Source organism: Cuculus canorus, chromosome 9, assembly GCF_017976375.1.
Source record: "Cuculus canorus isolate bCucCan1 chromosome 9, bCucCan1.pri, whole genome shotgun sequence".
NCBI lineage: Eukaryota > Metazoa > Chordata > Aves > Cuculiformes > Cuculidae > Cuculus > Cuculus canorus.
Window position 1 is genome coordinate 5,131,368 of NC_071409.1, and position 17,456 is coordinate 5,148,823.

Consider the following 17,456-nt stretch of genomic DNA (forward strand, 5'->3'; position numbering starts at 1 on the left):
TAAACATAAAGCAACTGATCATTTTCTGCTGGAAGTATGAGCGTATGAATCACCATACCCTATCTAAAAGAGGGGAAGTCTGCTGTAAGGCGACACTACACACATCTAGAAGGAATACAGAGAAAAAGGTAATTAAAATCTTTGGCCATCAGCCCAGGTAGTATTTACTCCAGGGGAGAAGAAAAAAAAATTGGTGCATGAGACTACACCTGGCCTGAAAAGCAGAAACATCTGCTGAGCTCATAAATTATTGGATTAGTTCTGCCCCAGGAAGCCAGCCTGGAATACATATCCTCTACAGGCCAGTTTCACTGTGCACAGTAACAAACAGAAAAAGTTGTGTGGAGTTCATTTCTTGTTAGAAACGAGGCAGGAAAAAAAAAAAAACCAAACAAAAAAACATGCTTATATGCTAAGTGCAGGTTCCTTCCATGAATTACAGCATAGCCGGCATCCAACACCATACACCTCTGAAACAGGACAAGCGACAAGGTCAGCTTGCAGACAAAGTCCAGTTCAACAGTTCAATTAGTTCATCCATTTTGGGTTTGTTTTGATATACTACTAATTATTTTCCAAAAACTCTTTAAGCCATTCTGTGTGAAAAAAACCCCTCAACCAACCAAAAAAACCACCCCAAGTCACTGATTCCTCGTTCTGACCTGTGAGGGAACTTGGATTGCTTAATCAAATTTGCAGCCAAATTAGACAAAATGCACTTGGGAGCCAAAAGGGCCAGGAACAATCACCTGAGTGCACGCTTCTGCTCTCTTTGATCTGGAAAACCTTACACAGGACCTGGGAACACAGCTCCTCGGTGTGCCCTTTCCTGCCCTGCCTGGTCTGGACATTCGCAAAGCTGCAAGGCCAAAACCCAACAGGGGCTGCGCAGTCCCAGTGCCCCCAGAGGAGCGGATTCCAGTCAGCACTGAGCTCTGCGACGTGGCAGATTTCACCTCTACGTGTACACAGCACCACAGGTTCCCCTCACTTTCCTCCTCACGCTCCTGGGCTCTGGGACTTGGAATCTGGAACAGAGGAGGTGGGAACGACAAATGCCTGATGTCATGAAGGACACAAGACTGAGCTAAGAGGCAATTTGCCGCTGCAGGCTGTGCTGCCACTGTTCCTGCTCCATCGCAGCACGGGGGTTTGGTGCCATACTGAGGTGCTGAGCAAACTGTGGCTTCTCCCAAGCACTGCAGGATGAGTGCAGAGCTGAGAGCGTGCTTCTGTGTGGGCATGAAGAGCAACCACATTTACTTGAGATGATTCCTCCTTACCCAAGTGCAGTGCTCACCATTTACACGTTCAGGGATTTTTCCTCTCTCATCACACTGAGCTTCCCTGCTCTGTTGCACTCAGTCTCTTCCCTAAAACATTTTGCTCCATTCCAAAGGCAACCAAGAGCCACCTTCTCCATCACTGTAAATTGCTAATGTGCTTTTTACAGTTCTCAGGCATCCAAATACATCCTAGTTTCATCCATGACTGGAATCCCAAAATTCCTCCTAATAGTGGCACGTAGAAGAGGAAGAAGTATAAAACTTCTCTGCTCAGTTTTCTTGAGCTATTAAGGAGTCTCTCACGATTTTCCTCTCTCAGGTGAGTGTCTTTTTCCAAACTGTGTGGGAGATTATCAGTGGTGAATGCAGTAAAGGCATTTCAGCCAGACAGACATGGTCAGGCAATATTTTGCCATGCTGTGTATGAAGACGAAGTTGGCAGAGCATTTTGGTTTGAAATGTTGCTGCTTAATCCTATTTAACTCTAAAAAGGGCAAGATTGAAATAACTGTCTCCGGCAAACTCAGTTAAATCCCCTGACAGAGTTAGAGCAGTCATGGGCCAGATTTCTCAATGCCACAGGACTGTCCTGGTTTCCATCATTTGCAAGTTAGTTAGGGCAGAAACCATCTTTAATTCATGCCTCATCTATTAATAAAGTTTAAATAGATTGACATTGCTACCGAGCTTATTTTAAAGAGTGACATTTCCAGACAAATAGTAATAATTAAAAGTCATACATTCATCACCCTAATTATCAGAACTAAAGGTAACTCAAAATTTAATTGATACTTTGGAAACTGAGACAAGAGAAGTCATAGCCCAAATGCTCTATAGGCATTTACTTCTTCACCTGCATGTTCTGGGTGAAAATCACACCATGTCATTACGTAAACAATCCCTGGACTCCTTCCAAGGTTATATCCCTCACAGCTGTGAGGAGGCAAAAGCAGCTTGAATAAACACGAAACCCCCCACACGGAAAAGCAGCATTTAATTTGCATCAGCCAAGGTAGAGAAGGACCATATCTTGAGCTATGCCAGCAATAGTTACAAATCAGCTTACAGACACCAAGTGTGATGAACGTCATTCCAGTGAAATGCTCACAAACACTGAGTGTTTACGAAGAAAAGCAATCTTCAGGAAGATGTAACACTGAGAGAATTATTTATTCTCTATAGAGGAAGGTAAAAATCCCAAGTAACAAGCAATAGGACTAGATGAAATGGTATTGAGTTGCACCAGGGGAAGTTTAGACTGGACGTTAAGAAAAATTTCTTCCCTGAAAGGATTGTCAAGCACTGGAACAGGCTGCCCAGGGCTGTAGTGGAGTTACCATCTCTAGAGGGGTTTAAAAGATGTGGTGCTTATGGACTTGTTTTTTGATGGAGTTGGCAGTGCTGGGTTTACAGTTGGACTCTATGATCTCTTTTCCAACCTAAACGATTCTGTGATTCTAATGCTGCCTTCCAGCTTCAGCCCCACTGGTGTCATACAGAAAAGCTGTGTCTTGTCTAACTATAACTCTTTCTACTCCATCATGTAGGAGAAATCAAATAATTTCTCTCTTGCATTGATATTGTATTCTCTGTTTAAAGATCACCTATAAGTTTTAAAGTTTCAAAACCAGTAGATTGTAGAATCATAGAGTAGAATACTTTGGGTTGGAAGGGACCTTAAAGATCATCTAGTTCCAGCCCCCCTGCGTGGGCAGGGACACCTCCCACTGGATCAGGCTGCCCAAGGCCCCATATTTATTTATACAGTCCTAAATAAAATATTTCTAAATAAAGTTCTACTTGAGAATAAAGAAGTACATAAAATATTTTCTAGATTGTGACATCAAGTTGTCAGCAGAGGCAATCAATCTATTGGAAATACACCCGATTTTTTTCTTGCGAACATTCAAACCAGCACATTGAGATTTTACTGTTGGTTTTGCAAATATTTGGTGACTGCCAGCTAAACCTATCACCAATGCTGTTTTGGCTTTAGGACTGAATTTGTGGGGAGAGGGCTGAAAGAACAGACCTGGCTTGTGTCTATTAGGTGCAGGAGCCATTTCTGCCTCACACCTTTGATCACACCTGAGATGGTTATACAGCTACAGAGAATCAAATGCTCTGTGGACTGATAAGTGTGCAAAGTGAAAATCCAAGCAAGCCCTGGACAACACTCACATGCCCCCTGAAACAGCAGGGAAGGACCCTGTGACTCATCACAGCAGAACAACGGCGCACAACTCCTCCTGAGTCCGGAGAAAGCTTTCCTTTCAAGGAGACCACCCTACATCAAGTCACTGTGATCTGACAAGGTCTACTGATTACTGTGTTTCCAATAGCTCCAGGGAATAAGGAAAAAAACCACAGCCAATTACCAAATTCCCTTGCAAAACACCTCACAAGCAGAAGTTTGCTTAGCTTTGAAGAATTGCCTCTGTTTCTACAGACGTGACTCTGCCCATAGTTATTGGCAAGCGTAAATGATGGGCCCAACAGGATACTTACTGAAGCCAATGGAACTGGGGACTTCAGCAGGGTTGAGATAAAGCCTACAGATTGAGCTGCAAAAAACAATAATTTCCTGCATACGTTGTTTGGATCTGCAAATAATTGTGTCCGCAAATTCTCAAATTCTGTGCCCTCAAAATAAGAAGTAGAATTGGGTTTCATTTAGAAGTCAGGATTGATAGCTGTCCACCCAGCACTTTGTTACTGGTATGGAAGAAACTGATTTTAAATTACTTAATTATTTATACTAATTTTGCAATCCACCCTATGTCTTTACGAGGATATATATAACTAACTTAAAGAAAAGGAGAAAAGAGAAGACAGATATTTCATGCCTTAAAGATGTGGGCAGTGGGTACCTTGGATGCATTTATCTTACTGGACATAAACCAAACTTTTACAGCACGCTCCCAACTAGTTTCACAAAAATACAGTTGAAGACTTCAGCCGGCACCTAAGGGCAGCTCACTATCTTTGCCTGCTTGCTGTAAAACAGATATCTTCATGCCCTTCATAAATGGAAATGACAGTTCAGGAGTGATAAATATTCATATTTTAGTCTCGCTTACTTGAATTTTGAAGGAATAAAGTTAGCTTAATAATTTTTCTGTACAACAACTTAATATTAAAAAAGCAAATAAATCTACAAAGGAAAAGTTTAAGTCAACTGATAGCCTATATTTTTGCTGGACATGAGTAGTAAAATATTTAACTCTAAAGTGAAATAACAGCACCTTTCAGAGCAGAAATTCTTATCATGCTTGTTCATCAGACAGGCACTTGAATACTATGGCCAACAGTATACTGAACCTGATGACTGATTTTACCATATCTACTTCATGCCACTGTATATTTACAAGAGAGTATTTTTCTTGCTTCAATATAATAAATGTACATGCACTAAGCAAAGCAGAAAAAGATACTGATGTAGTCATTAAAAAATCCTGGTTAGTTTTCACAGGACTTAGAAAGAAAAACAGGAAATTTGATGGACAAGCCTACAAATCAAAGACACATAGTTGTCAACAAATGTTACACAAGTAAGTGATTTTATAAAGCCTGCAATATTTGAGGCCAGGTTGTCCCATTAGATAAGCAGTGCTTCCACACCCAACTAACAAGCATACCTCTAAGTCCTCCTTAAGTGCTTGGGATCACCTCAAACTCCCAATGGAAGATTTTAAAACTGACAGCAAGAGGCCCAGAAGAAAGAAAACAGCCAAACTCCACAGAAAGTATCACCGGTGCCCTAAAAAAGGAAAGGCCAAAATCATTTACTTTCTGAAACTCTGAGCAAGGTCTCCTCACCTTCAATTCTGCAAAGTCAAGAGAGTAACAAGAACGATACAACATAGAGAGGCAAAGAGCACACGGAATATAATTTGGGGGAAAAGTGGTTGTACAGAGGGATATTTAAAATGAATCTGGTCCACGTGAGGGAAGAGAAGGAACTCGTACAACACAATGAGCATTTCCTCTGCCCCAACACACACACACGCACATATACATATATATCAACTCACTATGACTATTGCTGCCTTACTATCAGCACATTCAGAGCAAAACATTGACAGCACATCTGTTTCATTGAACATAAATTATCACACATAAGGATTATAAAACTTTAAACTTTCATGAAAATAATCGTTATTTTTAAAAGGCAACTCGAGGTCACAGGAACCCACCACATATGCTTTGCTTCCCTTTCTACTTCAGGGAGCGTAAACAGTAACTAAAAATTTTCTAGATTAGCAGTCCTAAACAGAGATAGCTTTAGTTCCACATAGATACTATTTTCCAATAAACACAGACTCATTTTTCTAAGGATGCTATTTTTCACGCGTTAAAATAACACAAGTTTGATATTTATTTTAAAAATGAATAATGGAAGGTTTTTCCAGCACTGGGCCACCATCAGCTCAAAATAATTATGTATTCACTTCCCTAACTTCTATTGAATGAACTGAACTGAATGAACTGCATGAACTTAGCATGAACTTACATAGCAGCTTTACCAGAGTCAGCAGACTGGGTTACTTATCTCTTTCAGACTATTTAAAGGAATCAGGCTCACCAGCAAACATAGGAACCTCTAGCACCTGAGGCTAAGTCTGTTCTTTAGGAATGTTAAGTTGAAGATTCTTATCAGAAGACAAAAAGAAAAGGAAGTTCAGTGAGGAAGAAAAGAACACGACAGAAAAATAGAGACGCCCTTCTTTTCTCTCCTGCTGCAAAACCCCCCAGTCCGCAGAACTCCACTAACTCTGAAAGCATCCATAATCAGACCCCAGACAGCACTGAAACAAAGAAAGATGGCAGAGTTTATCTTTTTCTAAGTATGTACAAATTATTTTAGACTTCACAGTTTGGAAAATTAATTCTGGTTTTACAACCCTGTGCTAAAGCCTTTTTGAATGTAATATAAGCACATTCAGAAGTCATTCCAGATGTTCCAGGTTCCTAAGTGCCACTTTCTCAAGTAATTTGGGTACCTTATCCCCAAGTCCTCCTGATTTTCAGAAGACTTTTAAGGTGTTTTTGGAAGTGTTTAAAAATTAACCACAGATAATCAGCGCTGCAATTACTGCCTCTTCACTTTTCGTCCTTGTTCAAAAGTATGCCTTGACCAAGGACTTGGCTCTCCAACTGGGTTGTGAGATCAATACAAGTTTTGAAGATTTTTTTAAACATATTCATTTGCAAATTACCTGCACTGCAGTTTCCTTTGGAGCAGCAAAACCAATACTTTCTTGAACACTTCTGCTTCAGAACAGTTTGTTGCCAATCTGGATTATGTGAGAGGAAAACACCAACATCGCTAAACAACCATGCAAGATACAAAAAAGCATTTCCCCACCTGAAGGGACGCAATAATACAGTCTAGCATACATTGAACTGAATTTCAAGTAAGTGGAGATGAAACATCCTTGATATGGGTTGGCCTCTTCCCTTAAACCAAGAGGGTTTGCACAGCAGGAAGAGGAGGTCAGGAACTCTGCAGGGAGCAGGTGCCAGCATGTCCCTTTATTCCACTCCATTAATGAGGCATATTCTCGGCACTGACAACCTGTAATTGAGCTGACAAGCAGAGAGAAGAAGTCAGGTAAGACTAATGGCTCTGTTTAACAGCCATCTAATGTTGCACTGACATCTGAAGTTGAGCACTCCCAGAAAAATTAAGGGCAATTGCTTATTGTCTAAACAGGACAATAAATCTTACTAAAAATCATTCTAATGAGTAAGAACTAGGGCGGGATACTGAATGCATTCAGAGTATTTTAAAGTAGCAAATGTTTCCCATGATGAAAATACCTGTAAAAGAGACGAAATAGTAATGTACTATTCCAGCTGTCACACTAGACCACCAGCAGGGACCCCACAAGAAGCTGGCAGGACATCCTCATCTTTAGGAAATAACCTTTGCAGTCAAAACCATCCATATCTGCTATTCCAAAGTATTATGTCATCCCATTACGTCAAATAATTATGTTCCAGTGTTAATCAGCGGACATCAAGCTGCAAAGCCTGCAACAAAATGATATCCTATCTGTAGAAGAACTATGAATACTTCATGATGTATGGTTTTCAGAGGGGAAGTTTTATTTTCATTAACTTTTTTTTATATTCAGGTTTCCAAAAGTCTTTTACATCTGAATGTAATCTTCTAAATGCTCTGGGAGATAATTTGTTCAAACCCTGGCACCTTCGCATGTTTTAATCAGTGAACATTAACTCATAATTCTTATATTTGTTGCACTTAATGGACAAGATTTTAGTAGCTTTATTCACAAAGACTAATGACTTGGTGCACAAATAATTTACTGTGCAGAAAGTCCCTCTGACATAAATGGATACATGATGTTATTGCTGTTTTCATTACTGCAAAATTGATATGTACTTAATTTCACATCCATACATTCTGAGCAGTCGCTGGTAGATAAACCCACCAGAGCCAGAGAGGTCACCTTTGTGTGCCCAATTGCAAACACATACAGTTTGCGAAGAATCTAACTTTTAAGAGGGGTAAAGGTATTGGAACGGCTCAAGAAACGGCACTATCTTTCAAAGAACATGCTTTGCAGACATATCCTAGAAGAACAAAAGAGAAATTCTGAAAGCATCTACGATAAACATGACACACATGTTCTGTGTGCAAACAGCAAACACCTGTATCTAAATAAAGGGTACACAGATGGGTGTTTCCATGTCTAATTAAAACATTCAGCCATGAACACATCAGTAACACAGTGTAGCTTAAAAAAAAAAACAATTAAGAAATCACAGGTTGAAAGATACACACGCAGTCCACTGACAGCCAATTAGCTGGAGGGGGATTAGACATGCTCACACAAATAACCAGCACTGTGTTGAAGGAAAGCACCTGGAGCTTGACAATTCCCAGGCAGGTAGTTTTCTTCCAGTTATTTTCTAAACAGAGAAAAGTGCACCAAGAAATTTCGTATGAAAAAAAAACCCTAAACACTCACTAGCATAGAAAGTCAGGGGCGGGGAGAAAAAGGAGTGCGGTGTTTCTCTGCGATGAGGGTGCATACAGCTCGTTTTCTTCTGCAAGCATCGTCTCTGCTTTCAATGGAACAGATAACCAGATTAAGTGTCAAAGCTGTTTCAGTCTACCAGGTGAGGTACTGGGAAGGAAGGAGAAACCACGAAATTACCCAGGAAGAGTCAATAACATGTTATTTGGCTTTACAGGCAGAGGTAAACATCATTCAAGCTGTAATTGAGTTAATGAAGCATTTTGGACAAACCTAATTTGCATAGGATTTGCTGTTGCCAAAACCTCTACCCCATAATCTTAAATCCAGTCTCCCTTGACTGTATTTTTGAACCGCCGATCAGGCTCCCTGCACCAACAAACAATCCCATTCCTCATCTCATCAACTTTCACTCACAGTCTCTGGGCACCAAGCTAGTATTCTTATACCAAAAAGTTACAATAGTTCTTAAAGGAAGGGTAAACTCATCTCTGCTGTTTATGCAAAAGGAAGAAGAAATAAGCACTGACTACACTGGGCTAGTTCAGCAGCAGAAAGATTTGCTAACAGGACGTAGGATTGTCTGACTTGTTAATAACAAAAAGGAACAACAGTATGAAAGGTCTGAGGGGCAAAGAACACTAACACACGTGTAACGAATGGAGAAATGAATGAAAAGTAGAAGAAAATATATTAAAAATAGTTACTTCATATCTGACTTGTGACGGTAGCCTTTACCTATGTAAAAATGTGACTAGATAAAAATACATTTGTCCATTAAACTGCCTGTGACAGACCCGAGATGAAGACACCCCCGTTGCTTCTTTCTGTCTGCTGCCCTACCAGAGCCAACGTGGGAGATGAGCTGACATCTCAAACCATGTTCCCATCCTCCTGCAAATGGCCAGGGCCTCCATTGGTGTACCCTTCTCCAGGCTCCTCAAAAACAGCTTCTCTGCAAACCAGAGCTGTGTGAGAGGAGCCTGACTCTGGAACAAAGGATTTACACAGTAAAGAGCAGCCTGCCAGCACGCTGTGCACAATCCTACCTCAAAGGAGGAAAACAAACAGCACTTCATTCCAATGTCTTCCCATACTAAGTTTTACTCTGCTTCCATGTATATCTTTTTTATGATAACAGCCTCACAGAACTACTATCAATTAGCCTTTCTCTGAATAATTGAATGCAGATAGACTTAATAACATCTACGATTAAATTGGTAACAGAGCAACACAATTATTGATATGGTTTTCATTAAAAAATAGAATTTACTTCTAACATGTTTGCAACTCTGAGTTGACACCAAAGACAGGCAGACAAAACAGTCATGGTAAGATGCAAACAAAAAAAAGTCACATTCATTCCATCTGAGTACTGCTTTTTAATCAGCAGGGAGTTTGCTTTGTGAGAGCAATTTATACAGATTTTATATAATCTTTGTTTTGGTCAGGATTTAAGACGTCTTTCTGGAAATCTGCCAGCTTTTCCCAGCTTTCATTCCTCCAGCAGAAGCAATTATGTATAAAGAAACAACCTTTGATGAATTAACCACCTTCTAAAAATGGGGTCTCTGCTTATCAGGAAGTATTCAGCTATTTTTTGGCTTTTATTCTCAGCCAACAAAATAAAAGTGAAGGGTAGTGGTTAAGCACCGCTTTCCCTCACCTCCAGAATGCAGGTTATCATCTTTCCTCCTGCAGGACCTTGCTCCTTGCAGAATGCTTTAAAGCCTCTTGGCTATTCAAGAATCATCACTTTAACATCTAATTAGCATAGCGAGCAGCCACTGTAAACATCAGCAAACTTCAAGAGAGCTTCCAAAAGGCATTGTGCAACATGGCACAGCCAGTTCATATTAAGGTTAATTGAGCTTTCAGGAATTCTTAATATTTGCTAAAATAAAACAAAACTGTGGTCCAAGAAAGTGATTTCGTTCCTTTGTCTCAAAGCTGAAAGACTAAAAATGCTAGCTTCCTTCAAGGGCAAAAAGGAAGCATGGAGAGCATGTTTGGCCATAACTGATAAGTTTCACACTCACTTTGTTCAACAGATGTTTGAAATGCATTTGCAGACTATAAAGCTCATAATTCACTAGTAAGTTGTGACCAGACCATTTCTGAACAGTTTTAAATGGCACTTTTATGAACAGACAATAGAAGATTCTTACCAAGAAATTGCAGTTTCAGGTTTGAGAGGCATATAACGCAGGGGGCCAAAAAAGTCCAGAGGGTTCACCTGACCCTGCAAGACAACTGGAATGCACCAGACCAAGTGTAGAATAGGAAACGTCTGCTGCAATCTTCGTTTTATGCTATAGCTTAACACAATAGCTACACCAAAGCCGTGAAAGTGGAAGGTCCAAAAAATGAAATGAAGACCTACTAACTTACTGTTTTTAATGCTGATTTGTGAAAAAGGAATGTTTAAATTCAGTCAGAATAGGCCTTATTTTTCCTATAAACCCATGTAACAAAAGGATCCATTCACATAGAGAAGTAATCTCTCCTTTGCTGCAGTGCTGAAGATGTCAAGCCCAGAGATGAACATGATTGCTCTTCCCGTCACCGGTATTGGTCCAGCTGTAGCCCAGGCTCTGTCTGCCTACAGAATACTTAGGAAGAGCAGAGTGAATACCTCCTATTATTGTAACGGTGAGACCGCATGTATGAGATCACAGCTGAGCCCTCGCCAGCATGAAAGCACATCCAAGATTTCACATAAACCAATCGAGTGAAGGCAACTCACCACCTTTCCAAAGAGGAAGCGAGACAGGACCCAACTGCAGACATACCCCACACTTCCCTGGTATCGCAGGCACAATCAGATCTGGGTATGTTTATCAGAGCCTGCCTCCCAGCAAAGCTACCCGAGATGGAAATTCTCTTGAGTCCACTTAAGAAAAGATCAGGAGTAATGTCGCAGAAAGCTCATCATTCATGAGACTATTGCAAGTTTAAGGGAAATGAGAACCAGGCCCAGTAAAATATTCAAAACTGGGGCTTTGAACACAATCAATATTTATCTCAAGAAGCAACACCACTCTACAGCACTGGAATGCTTGCACTGACAGCTGAGCTGCTCTGCCCCTGTTCCAAGTAAAATCAACTGTCCTTCACCCTCACAATTGCCTATGTAATTCTGCCGTAACACAACATCAATGAACGGGCTCTCAGATGGAGGCTTTGGGGAAGCTGCTAAAAGCTTTTTGCACCATCTGAATCTTCCTAGATTCACAAACTTGCATCATCTCTGGCTAGGCAAAAACACTTAACAGTGAGCTTGGTAAATCCCAATGTGGATGTTCTCATTTAGAATTAAAGCAGCTTGCAGTTTTAAAAGTAATACAAACCAGAGGGACATCACTTTCATTTAGAGTAATGAATAGCAAATTTAAAGCAATCCAGTTAAATCATCTAAAACCCCTGGACAGGTACATTCCACACAGAACTGACCCTCCCAGAAGCAAGCTCTGAAATACAGGAGAGAACCCTCTTTTCCCTACTTCAGCATCTTGCACCGATATTCCGAACTGCATGTGCAGTCTGTCTGTGGAGATTAAGAAATCCTTCCAGTCTAAGATCAGGGACTGGGTATCTCTAGTGGGGCAATGCCGCACAGCCTCCTCCTTAGCCTGAGTCACTCATTCCCTGTGCCCTTCCCACCGCTTCCTCGGGTAATCCTGTGCTCATTGGAAGATGCTTCCACTTGTCACTGCTTCCAGACTTGATTACCACCAGGCCATAAAACTAGTGACCCTCCTTGGCCGCTCTGCAGGTCGTGGACATTGTTATTTAATACATGAGTGGTAACAAATGTTAGCAATAAAAACAAAATGGGAAGAACATAAATCAGATAAGGTTGATAAAGCGCAGTGTAAATGAAGGTAATTAAATAGGCAGTATCGAATGTCCCCTTCCTGGATGTTGACGGCACTCAGCACGCACACAACTATCCAGGCTTTGGAACAGAGACTTCCCTATGTTCTCTAAGTGACAGAAAGGGAAGGAACACAACCCAGCGGGTGGTGGAGTGAGCCAGGGCATTCCCTGGGGCAGTGGGTGCCCGCTTGTCCCCTCGGTGGGGAAGGAAGGAGGGATGGAGAAAAGCAGCGGTGCTCCGGGCGAACCCGACACGACCCGCAGTGCCGTGGGAGCCCCTTCTGACCCGGGCATCCCCGCTTCAAGTATCCCTGCTCCCAGAGCCCGTCCCAATCAGCATTTGCACAGGATTAAGGGTTGCTATTAAGTGGAAGGCAGAGGATGAGGGGGAATGATTTAGACTAGACCTTAGGAAGAAATTCTTCACAATGAGGGTGGTGAGGCCCTGGCCCAGGTTGCCCAGGGAAGCTGTGGCTGCCCCATCCCTGGAGGTGTTCCAGGCCAGGTTGGATGGGGCTTTGAGCAGCCTGATCCAGTGGGAGGTGTCCCTGCCATGGAGGTGGAACTGGGTGGGCTTTGAGCTCCCTTCCACGCCAAACCATTCTACGATTTTCTAAAACACATTGATTTCAGCAGAGGGGTTCAAGTTATATTTTAAAAAAGACAGTTAATCTACCACTTCATATTTTTCCTGTTATTTGACCTCATTTTGTGCTGATTTCCTATTCATGCTGTCTTTGAATACAAATACAAAATAAAACTTGATGTCAAAACCATTATTACAAATCGGAATATGAAACATCAGGACCCATAAGCATTCCTATTCTGCCTGTATGCTGGTGGAGATAATTTTGGTGCTCCTGAACATGTGAATTTTCTAAAGGAATTCGGAAATGAAGGGGATACAGCTTGCAATGGTAAATTACCTATTAAAAGTTTTGCCTCTCTCTGAGGCAGCTGCATTTTACCAATGGGTAGGAATGATGGTGCCCTTTCGAGTTAGCCACAGTACAGCTCTAACAATTTAGATTGCCAGGAGATAGATACATCCTGAGTCATCAGGGAGCAATCATTATAAAGGTTGTGATAATTTAATGAAATGTTTAATGAATATGCAAATATCATCCAGGCAGATAACTCATATTTTCATGTGCTGGTTTAAGTAAAAGAATAAATTACTGAAAATAGAGCAGGAGTCATCCACCTGTAAATTCACTGAGAAAGGAAAGAGTAGGCAGTGAAAATGTTCCGTTTGTTACCTCATTATAGGACATAACGCCCATGACAGGTTACTGCAGCCAAATCTATTCCTTCATTAATAAGATCACCTCTGTATCCTGGTTGTGTATTGAGAACGGTTGAGCTCTTCCTTTGTCCTTCCACGTAGAAGGTTTTGTGGGTTTAAAGACCTCCCAGGAGTGAAGCTGTGAGGTGTGAAGGCTGGGGAGCGTGGAGGGTGAGGGCCTGACAAAAGGCACACCTTACGCCAAACCTGTAGGATGATTTTGGACTTGGCTGTACTTGTGTTAGAAGAAGTTTCTAAGAACAGTTTGAATGTCCTTCAACCACGCTGCAGATAAGAGGAACCTAGTAGTGAATACCAGTAAACCCCTGCTGGATTTAATCATAGAATTGTAGAATCGTAGAACCACAGGATGGTTTGGGTTCAAAGGGACTTTAAAGATCATCCAGTTCCACCCCCTGCCATGGGCAGGGACACCTCCCACCAGACCAGGCTACTCAAGGCCCCATTCAACCTGTCCTTGAACACTCCCAGGGAGGAGGCCACGACTTCTCTGAGCGACTTGTAATCACAGCAGTCCAGCACAAACTACAAAGCTATGCACACCCATGAATGCCATGTACAGAGGCCAACACACTGCAGCCTGGACAGCTGGGGGCAAACTGAATTAAACCCTTCCATGGGGTTTTGGCTGGATGGATTTCACATCTGAGGCCCGAGACTACTTTGGGGCTGTTGATGGAAGCAGCACAAATGAATTCATCCACTCCAAGCCCCTGAGAAATTAAGAGAAAGCGAAATATGTTATTTGCTCTGATATTATGTGGTCTGCATTCAGCCAAAATTACCCTTTTTTGTTTTGGTGAGGAGACACCAAAGGCAGAGTCCAACTGTCACACAACAGGCAGACGGCTCACCTTGAGATGTTTCACTAGGAAATTTCAAACAGATCCTGTTCTGGAGAGTGATTTAATTATCTTGACATCATTCTGTAACACAGCCATATGAAGTCGAATCTGAACATAGCAAAGTAATATTGTTCAGATATGGAAGAGTCAGGTATAAACTGAAAGTTAGTTTCTAAACACCTTATAAACTGTATTATCTGAATAGAAAATACGGTCTGTGTGGTAACCATCACTGGATTACCAGAAAATGGCCTAAACCCTGAGAACTTAAGGTATATGATTTCACTTGTTAACTGCTTTTCCCACAAGGGGGTTCATGTCTAGCTGCAGTAAATTGGACATTAGATAGGTGGCAATTCGGTGACTAAGTAACACTTGGCAATTTTTGAATTCACATCAGGAACAACTGAGCACTCTAACTGAACAGCTGTATTTTCTTCTTTCTCTCCTTTCTTGACCTACACTTCTTTTTGCCAAATCCCAGTGCTTGCCATGTAAATAACCAAGAGTAAATATGACAAAAAAAATTTTAGAGCAGTCTGAATCAGGGTAATAGCTGTAATTGGCATTAGATATGCTTCAACTGCTGAGGAAAAGATGGATTAATACTATAAACAAGCAGCAACCAAACCCCAACACAACAACCCAGTGTTAAAAAAATGACCAGAAATGTAGCTTCTTACTCATAGTAGTTCTACTCTTTATTTCCATACACCATAGCGGTAAGCCCAGCTGAAATACATTATCTGTCTTTTTTACAACTAAGCAAACTAGAACTATTAATCAAAGTAGAAACATGTAACTTCAAACTGACTGACTGTCGTGAAATAACACTAGCAAACAGAATTTACAAATACGCTATTGAAATAATAGTCTTTCAAGTGATTAAAATACGTTGTTTGTATGGGATGGAAGTTGCAGAAAGAGGAATGTATCCTATGATTAGAAAAAGCAGTGAAGCAGAACAGAACGGTCTGCTGACAAATCTGTAGGCTGGAAAGTGCATGTGAGAGAAACATTTGGGTTACAGAACAGTAACACCAACAGGATCTCTGCAAGACAATTGCCTGTTCTCAGGAAATGAGATTAAGAAAATTAATTTGCTCAAAAGCATAGTTAATAAAATACCTGATGCCTCCAGTGAAATCTTCCCAGTAGGTTCTTCAGAGTGATAGAATCAGCCAGCTTCTATTTTTCTCTGGTAAGGAGAATAATTCATAAGAATTAACTTCAAATTAAGATAAAATACTACATCTTTTGAATAGCTTATGGATGACTCAATATAAAACATTGACATTAAAAATAGAATGCTTAACTATTAATTACACTTTCTCTACCATCCTAGCATTTTAGCCATATGGCTTCAACAGCTTGGACCATTACAGCAGCTCTGTGCAACAGAGGGCATCCTTGTTCAGTGCTTCACAGTGAGGGGTCATGCTCAAATTGTGGTTAGTTTTAGAAAATCAGACGGGGAAAGTGCTGAATTTCAAACACAGTGGAGGGAATTTACTGGACTCCAATGCCCTCAAAAACTTTTCACTTCAGATACTTCAAAACACAGTTGAAATATCTACTTGTCATGTGAAAGCTGCTCCTAGGTCATTCCCAGCATAGCAAGCTAAGCCCACAAAGAAGATGAAGATGTGAGGAATATTTTAACTCTTAACTAAACTTCAGTTCTAACATTACTAGTTTGTGGCAAACTGTTGAAAAATGCCATAGATGTTCCTGGTGGAAGGACACCCAAGAATATTGATGAAGAAGGATACATCTCGCCGTCTTCTCAGGCCTGAAAGGAATTGCTTCCTTTTTTACCCCCTGCAAGCCAGCAGAGAGAACCGAAAACTCCAAATTAATTCTTTCTTTCTTACTGTGTAAGTGCTAAGTTAGGAAGTACATCTCATCCCGAGAAGCAAGGAAACATAATTTAATGATGGTTCTTCGAGGAGAAGTTTCTTAATGAGGAAGTGAGCACAGAAATGGGGCTGCTGTTTGAATTGTGAAGGAAATACTAGATTTCACTTTTATTGTATCTCATCTTTATTGATAGCTATCCACTACCAGGTGCCGATTTCAACTTTTTGCAGTCTCATCACCGCAGGAGCAAATAATCATAACTAAGCTATGATCTTTTTTCTAATCAGCAGTCAGTCATGGAAAAACATCTGTCTTTCAATTTCTCCACTGAAGCTAATTAAGTGTGTCTATATATATATATATTTATTTTTTTTCCCTTTCTCAGGCAGTACAGAAGGTCAGAAAGAGACCAATAAAAGAGAAAATACCCTCAGCAATGGGGCTGGAGAAATTCTATTCCCAGTTGCTGACAAGTTACACATTAAATTTCTCATTTTATTCCAAAACCTTCCACTCCTAAAGTGGTTTTCAGTACTTTGTTTGAAAGTGGTTGTTTTAAAAAAAAAAAAAAGTTAAATGGACAAGGCACATGGAATGATAAAAAAAATGCTGATTTTTAAATGAGGTTCCATTAATTTGATAGTTTTCAGTGAACTAGTGGGTTCTATCCTATTTTGAGTTTTGTTTGGTTCCTCCTCTCCTCAAGTTGACCTGTTTTTTTGCAAGCATTGAATGCAAGGAGATGCTCCGAATGACACTTGGTTGCTTTGACATCTTTGTGTGTCCAGAGAAGGGAAACAACTCTAGGGAAGGGTCTGGAGCACAGGAGTTATGAGAAGTGGCTGAGGCAACTGGGGCTTTTTGGTTTGTAGGGGAGAGACTTCATCGCTCTCTGCATCTCCCTGAAAGGAGATGTAGCTAGATGGGTGTTGGTCTCCTATCCCAAGCAACAAGTGATAGGATGGAGGAAATGGCTTGAAGTTGCACAAAGGGTGGTTTAGAATGGCTGCTGGGTTCAATGAAAAGGTTGTCAAGCACTGGAACAGGCTGCCCAGCGAAGTGGTTGAGTCCCCATCTCTGGAGGTATTTACAAGATGTGTACATGCGGTGCTTAGGGAAATGTCTTAGTGGTGGAGTTGGCAGTGTTAGGTTTACAGCTGGACTTGACCTTAAAAGGTCCTTTCCAACCCAAATGAGTCTATGATCCCACAATAACTTTCAGCACAGTGCTAGCTTCACACACAAAACACCTTCCACATTGCTAGATATTGTA

General features: G+C 41.0%; 1 long non-coding RNA gene across 3 annotated transcripts in view; it reads right to left on the reverse strand.

Moving 5' to 3' along the window:
* Positions 1–17,456, reverse strand: part of LOC128853037 (uncharacterized) — a 37,770-nt gene that overhangs the window by 16,022 nt on the left and 4,292 nt on the right. For 2 of the 3 annotated variants that reach the window (XR_008451256.1, XR_008451255.1), the window contains 2 exons: positions 15,452–15,521; positions 14,333–14,431 (listed from right to left, as the gene is read on the reverse strand). This is a non-coding gene — a long non-coding RNA (uncharacterized LOC128853037). Of the gene's footprint in view, positions 1–6,626; positions 6,876–14,332; positions 14,432–15,451; positions 15,522–17,456 lie in introns of those variants that run through there. The other variant, XR_008451257.1, reaches the window with a different exon arrangement.